This window comes from Crassostrea angulata, chromosome 5 (assembly GCF_025612915.1).
Source record: "Crassostrea angulata isolate pt1a10 chromosome 5, ASM2561291v2, whole genome shotgun sequence".
Classification (NCBI taxonomy): Eukaryota; Metazoa; Mollusca; class Bivalvia; order Ostreida; family Ostreidae; genus Magallana; species Magallana angulata.
In genome coordinates, this window is record NC_069115.1 from 50172245 (window position 1) to 50180371 (window position 8127).

General features: G+C 32.2%; 1 long non-coding RNA gene across 1 annotated transcript; it reads right to left on the bottom strand.

Moving 5' to 3' along the window:
* Positions 1 to 6917: 6917 nt before the first annotated feature.
* On the bottom strand, positions 6918 to 7802 carry LOC128186117 (uncharacterized). The gene is made up of 3 exons (XR_008243893.1): positions 7606 to 7802; positions 7368 to 7438; positions 6918 to 7150 (listed from the first exon to the last, which is right to left on the bottom strand). It is a non-coding gene; the product is annotated as an uncharacterized LOC128186117 (long non-coding RNA).
* Between the last annotated feature and the right edge of the window lie 325 nt (positions 7803 to 8127).

Consider the following 8127-nt stretch of genomic DNA (forward strand, 5'->3'; position numbering starts at 1 on the left):
TTGAGACACAAGTTCTCGAGTACAGTGCCTCCCAAACGATGGTTTAACCAGATCGCTTTAAATACCCATATATTTTACTTGGATTGACCATAGTTCTACAAACTTGTCAAGGCTCGCGCGATAGCGTGGGAAGTAAACATGGCGAATGTAGAAGTTGCCTATTCCGTTAGTATGTACGTTCCAGCTTATGGTTATTGCTTATAAAGGTTCAGTGAGCTCTGTTTTATTTAATTTCTTTGGTCCGCAATATTCACGACAACGATACCTGATTTTATAGCATGAAAGCTTTCATATAAATCGGCGACTTTTTCACTCCCGGTACAGGTCCTTACAAAACACTATGAATAAAACAGTCTGTGCTTTCCCTAGGTTATAATTTAATTCGTGTTTAATAGCATCGTTAATTATGTTCCGATATTCGGTAGTCAACATGTTTTCAAGTTGCATTAATGCCGTAGTGTGTATATAACCTGTTGTTTAATTCGATTAAAATGTAAATATGCAACGGGCGCAACTCAAGTTGCTCGCTAGATAGCGCCACCACATCACCGAGTTTTCGTAATGAAATCCGCCAAGGGTTTATTGGGGGTAAAGTGTACCGAAAACCCTTGGCTAGCGAAGATGGTATGGTGCCTGCATCAAATTCTATGTAATCGACCAAGACTTTCTGAATGCTTTCAAAAAAGGCGAAGGCGAAAGTGCGAAGATGCGAAGGCGAAGGAGCTATAGTAGTATCGCTCCTTCGCCTTGGCACCTTCGCACTTTCGCCATCGCATCTTTGCGCTTCGCTGTCGCATCTTCGCACTTTCGCTCCTTCGCCGTCTCACTCTCGCACTTTCGCCTTCGTAACTTCGCACTCTCGCATCTTCGACCGAAAGTGCTAAGGTCGGAACACCATACTCGGAACCCTTTAAACGATAAACAGCTCCGAAATTATAAAAAGGCGCATGCGAAAGCGCGAAGATGTGAAGTCGAGATTGCGAGGTTGCGAAGGCGAAGGAGCAATTGTATTATCGCTTCTTTGCTTTCGCATCTTCGCATCTTCGCCCCATTGGTGAATAAGCGAAGGTCGAAGTGGCCCCATCAGAACACCATATGTATCATAACATTACGCGCGAGTGACAACAGATTAAAATTATTTAGAGATACAAGACACTATAAAACAAAATTCTGTTTATTGGCGACGAAAGAGTATACTCGATATTGTTTATGAATTATACTTGCATTGACGATTTTCCCCTACTACAAACTGCTGGGTATGCAAGTGCATCACCCAGAATTAATGATGAAACCAAAATAATGTTACTTGGTATTATAACCAATCTGAAGTTAGCCGGCACAACGCCAGTAAAGTTAACGGCCAATTAGGAAAATCGTCAAAGTACTGAGAGTACTCGAATAGAGATCATATTTTACTTTATCATCGGCATACTTTAATTAATATCTAGATGATTAATGTATCAATAGTTTGTATGAGCATTGACAACTTTTGATGCAGTAAAGATCGTGTGATCACAATCAAGGGGGATATAAAACCCCAAATATGAGCCCGAACCCCTTATCAATGCTTTTAGAAACAATCTCTTATTATAATCGATCAGTGTTTATCATTTATTAAGATTTACCATAGTCATGTACTCTTCACACATTTGTTCTAAAAGAATAAAGTCTCTTCATGATCGCAATTACAACTTTACAACAAATGTTAAGTTGAATATTGATGATCATGTATTACGTAGAAGAAAACAAAACTAACATTAAATGATTTTTGTAAATATCACTTTCCCCCAGAATGTAAATAAAATGTATTCATATTCCTACGATACATGCCTCCTTAGTCTTTTCCCATAAAAATATATACATGTATCATTTTTCGATTGACAATTCAATCACCAATGAATATTGCTTATATTATTACAACAATTATTCTTTCATGATTATTGTTCTTTAATTATTACATAATATCCTCATTGTGAATGAATTTGTTTTTCTTTATTTGCGTCATTTCCCGCCATAGGTCAACGAGAAAAGTAACGTATATGTTAACAGATAATCTGTAAGAGTGTTTTGTGTGTGCTTGCTACGGATATGAAAAATTATATCCAGCGATTTATTTACAAGTTCGGTGTTTATAACTTCAAAATCAGTTAAACAGAGTGAAAATTCAAGTAATTTCAAAGTCGCCTTTTGGATAACCAATTTCTATTCTAACTGTTTACAGCGGGGGTCATATTTCTACGGGGGTCATTTTTCGTCATGTTTCACATAAAGCAAAATAACCCCTGGGTCTTTTTTCTTCAGAAAAATCCAATAAGTCTTCAGCAAGGGGGGGGGGGTCACTATTTTACGTCGAAAAATGACCCCCGGTCATTATTCTACGGGGGTCATTATTCTTCATTACACCGGCATAAAACTTGAGTGCCACCATGATTTGCAGTAATATGGGGAGGGCATGGAACCTCCTCGTAGGGTGCTTTAAACAAACAATGAGCTAAGTTCATAAATCAAATGACGTTAAAGCTTATCCATGATATACTCGTCATTCATATAGTCTAAGGGGTTATTTTTATCTCTTAATACCTGGTCTCTCCTGAAGAGCTTTCTGTGTTGATCCAAAACATAAGCTGTCGCCATGTTTAGTTGGACCTAAAACGTGTATTTGTTTGTCATGACAGATCTTTAGATAATCATAAAATATAATGACAGTTTTGTAAAACGGCTATGATGAAATTAATGAAAATTTTTAGTCTGAAGATAGATCTTAGTAATGAGATAGTTTTGTGAAACGGGCTCATAGTCCTTAGATAACTTTGTGAACATACCTGCAGGTAGTCATTTTCCCTATCGGATTCATGGTTATTTTTTCATCAATTGTCGGGTTCAATGAAATGAATATTTCACACTAAATTCGCTAATGGAGAAAACGATCCGCTAAAGGAGAAAACATTGCTCATCAAAGTTTAACAATTTTTTTTTAAATCGGTAATATTTGTGAAAGGGATATATGATGTTTTAGGTCAAGCATGGTACCATAAAACAATTTATATTATGAATTTATCTCGGACTCAGTTTCCTACTATCAGCGCTTTGTTATCGGGACCTCAATGTATGCAAGACATCAGACCAGCTATGAATTTAAACTTTGTATAAAGTGATTTGGGGATGGTCCTAACTTTCTCCAAAATGTATCTTAGAAACATTAATAGGTCGTACCTTAGGAAGTTCTCTTGAACGTGCTTACTGATGATTAACTCAATCTAATTTTTGAATATATTAACATACATTATGTTATTTTTATCTCAGATGTATGATTTTGGCGCGCTCAACAAAAATGCAAAATATTGAAAATTTATGTTTATAAACAAAATTGATTAGTCGCTTACGTCCTCAACAATTATTAGCTTCAAAATTGTTATCATATGAAGACTTAAAGAATAGGTATTAAGATACTGCCTTCAAACTAGCTACTTTTCGACGTGCTTTTTAGTTCTGGCAGGCGTCGTACTTAAATATATGACGTATGATTAGAAAATGCATCTTTAGACTTTTGAAAATGATATCTCTGACTTTTTTTGCTTCGTATCGAGACAAATCTGCATGGGAAGAAGCCATACTACGCCGTTACCTTTATTACAAACATATTTCAAGAATGTTTTTGATAAAATCATTATTGCGCATTTATAAACTTTAATCAGACATATAGCAGGGTATGGATATCTTGTTTATTGCTCTTACTGAGCAAGGGTGGTAAATGTCTTAGTTTTATAAAACAAAATATTTACAAGGGGAATAAATCAAAGGGTATGGGTCTTGCAAAAATGCCTCAAAATTTTTTATCTAACAACATAGGGGTGAAGCAAGGATAAAAGTACATTTCCTTTTATATTAAGTTAGTACTTATTTCAAATTTTTTTCCTATATGATTAGAGGTTACGATTTTTGACCGCTAATGATATAAATCTGAAATTATATCTTTAGCGGCCGGTTAGATTGGTCGTTGATAATAAAATTATATCATTAGTGGTCAACATCCTGACCACTAATGCAACATTATATCATTAGTGGACGGTGTATCATTAGAGGTTGCTACAAACCATTCCATACAAATATGCACCTTTTAAATTTGTAAACGAAAAGGTATCTGGATGCTATTAGGATGTTATTAGGTAGTGGAATGGTACCTCAATAGATCATAGAACATAAGAAGTTTTGATTGCACAAGATGCCACATTGGTTTACTTGATATATGTCGTTTAATTACATGTACTTCATTCTTATCTACTAGCCATGATGCATAAGGTTATGAAAACATTATAAAAATAATAAACCAAAATTTCAAATTTTGTATTCAAATTTTAAATTTATTCTTGTTGCTCAAATGTTATAATTTAGAGGAATATGAATGAATATTGTTTGATAGTAAAGATAAAATAAGCAAAGTAAGTAATTGTTCATTTTAGGGGCATTATGCTTATATGCAATTTTAACACAAAGTATGTGTCGAAAGAAAGAATTTGCATCCGGTCCCTTGGACGAAAATGTCACTTTATACATGTATAATTGTAACTTTATGCATGATATCAAATTTATATCATTTAATCTTCTGGACGTCTAAACATGTATATTTGTACAAAGAAATACAGAAAAACGATGATGTTCATTTTAGGGGTCATTTTAGGTCCATATCATATTTAGTCATAAAGACTTTATATGTACGTAAAAAGTGTCGAATTGTAAAGTAAAATTGAAGTAAAACGCCGTGAATTCTATAATATAGTAAAAATATCATGTAGTTTTTATCACATAATGGACAAATTCTGAAACATCTATCTATTTAATATATATTGTTAGACCGCCCCATCTCCATCAGAAATGTATAAATACATGATCTAAAATTTTGCTTTACAATTTAACATTCTTTACGTTCTCCAGTGTAATCTACAAGTTCAACGAAGCCACACATAATTTGAGATTCCCATGTTTTCTACAGATAATAACTTATTAAAATATGTCTATTTTTGTAAAAGTTCACTGTTTTACTCTTCTTTAGCGAACTTTGTATTTTGTACATGTGTAAAAATCGTTGTTTACCTCTTGTATCGTTTAGACAAATAAAAGAAACTTGATGGGCAATTTTTCTTCATGTTTATTTGTGGGATTTATAGGTGAAGCAAATCCAAAAAATGTAGATCAATCTTAAAGATTTATAAATTTGTTTCGAATCGTTTCTTACATTACCGATTGATATTGTTTTATGAATGAATTTTGAAAAAAAATATAACCCGCAGGAGATAATTTTCTTCTGCAGACAGGCATGTAATTGCATATCTATTTGGATATAGGTCATGCCATTTTACAGTTTTTAATTAACGTTTTGTAACCTTTGGTAAAAAATGTATGTTACTTATCAACAGTATATGACATTATTTGGAATACATGTACAAATTATTTGGAGAATCCTAATTGATAAGTATTTCTATCTCTTTTACACTTTCGATTTTAATTGAAATAATCCTGCTTCATTTTTCAAATGTTTTATAAACTCTTAGTTGTCGCAGGCACATAATTTTTTTTGGCAATTGTATTTGATACTTTGACAAAAAGTGAGGTGCTATAGAGAAATTGGAATTCTGTTTAAAGTGTTCTGGAAAAGAAAAGGTTAGCAGTTAATGGATATTATTAACAGGAATGTTTTATATAAAAAATGAGAACTCATTTTCGATCAAATTAATCCTAAAATTTATATATTAACCAATATGCTATGATGAAACAGTTGCATTGGCAATATTATCATTAGTGATGAACAACTTTATCTATTTCACATAGATCTAATTTAAATATTTATTGTTTTTAATGGCAAATGAAGAAAACAAAACAATGCTTTTATGATTATTTAAATGCCGGATTTTGTCATTCATGTTTCAAACTTGTGATAAAATATGTCAGATCTGCCACACGCTTATAGTTTCACTTACAAAAATTCTCCAGCTTAGCACGTGTCTTGTATCTAAGAATATTAATATACATATGCCCTTCTTAAGCACGACTTTAGACTAGGAGACGATAGACACTTTATAACATGGACCCCAGGTCATCAGGCTGCACCGAGGTCAAACTCATTAACCTACTTCGGCCAAATGCTATGCACGCTTCATGTTGCGACCTTCAGTCCAAAGGCTGCAGATCTGCCATTGATTTTTTTCTAAAAGAGGAAGACTTAATTACCGGGAAAAATTCTATCAACGATGAAGAAAAATACGTTTTTTTTTAGAATAGATGTATTTCCACGATTAATTAACTCCATTAATTTTTTGTTTAATTTTGTTTAACACTGCCTTTCAAAATTTGTTTGGAAATAAACATATTATTAAAGGCTCTGAATCATTGGAAAATAATAACTTTAAACTTTTAATATATAATTTTAACGTTACAAAGTCGCATATTGAATATTAATAACTGCTTTTCAATAATGGAATATTCGGGTTACTTTTCTATTAAATCCACGTTTCTGCTTATCTGGTTTTGCAAGTTTAACACGTTTCATCCAGAACGTGTATTGTAGTATATTTCGTTAATGTTCGCGTATTCTTAAATATCACACTCCCTAAATTTCTTTTATTTTAAAAAAATCAAGCATGTAGCTAAATTCTGACATATATTCTTCTTCTGACCAATACCAGATATTTGTATTGTTTTTTCTAAGCTAAATTGTTCTATGATGAATTTTTTAAGGAAAAATTAATTGAAATAATTACGGTGTAAAAGAATGGTATAACATTGCAAATATGTTTAAATTAAAAATATTAATTAAGCCTTTAATGATGAGGTTACATTTTGATGTATGCCTAAATAGATAACACGCTAGAAAATGTATGCGTCGTATACAATAAAAAAGAAAAGCAGTAAATTTTTATTTTTTATATAAAAATATAATAATCATAACAAAATAACAATAACTTGGCACTTGGATGGATTTACAAAACGGTCATAACAGTGCATAAATAATGAAGAAAATTGAAAAAAGCCTAATACATATCAACAGCAATAAATACAACGCAAGACATTTTTTTTTACACTAATCACAGAGTTATTTGCGCATGAAGTCCACTCTCCCTTTTAAAGTATCATAGTCCTGTATATGGAATCGCATCTGTAAAACAAAACAGATAAATAAGGTTAATTTTTTTTGTTTCATTATATTGATAATTATATGGTCTAAATAATAGATTCCCTTCGTTTAATAATATTGATAATCTACGTCTTAAATGTCAAAATTTTAATTTCGTATTAACATAATCGGTATATATCATTGACATATCATTTCCAAACAATAAAACGAATATATAAAAAGGATTGAAACCACTTACCATACAAATGATAATCTGCAACGGACAATGTATAGTTTTTTCATTTTTCCAAAGTCTATCAAATTCTCTAGCTAAAACGAAAATAAATGAACATTTATTAGTAACATATAGTACAAATATCGTAAAAGCTTTCATCCCCATGCCAAAAAAATTTGGATTAATTCCTTGTCAACTTAAAAAGCACACACAAAACTTCAATAAGCTAGGGTTTAAGAATTGATTAAAAAAAAAAACATACCACATTTCAAACCATTATTTATTTTGGATTCTTTGCATCCTTCCTTGTATGAAACTATTTCTAATGGTGCTGCATGTATACAAGATGCACAAAAAAGAACTATTAAAACCGTGATAACGGCGAATAATGAACTCCGTTTAGAACACATGCTGGATGATTAAGGCACTAGTATAGTCACACCGTCCTCGCTAAATGAGGCCTTTAGCTAATATGTTGTCCATGTTAACTTGACGTTCTATTTATAGCTACGAACCTTCGAAGTGTCTAAAACAAGGTGTGACAATTTATCCAATGAAAACGCACTTGACACACTGCCGATGAGACGTGACGTGCATCACTTAATTCAATCACATTTTTATTTTTGCGAAACAACACAAATAAACAAATGATGTAAATAATTCTACAAACCATGTATAGAAATGTTAATGATGTCATTTATATTATTTTTAGCCGATCGTGGTAAGATTATTAGAAATTTGTTCCTAACATTTCAAAATAGATCGTATCACGGGATACATGTTC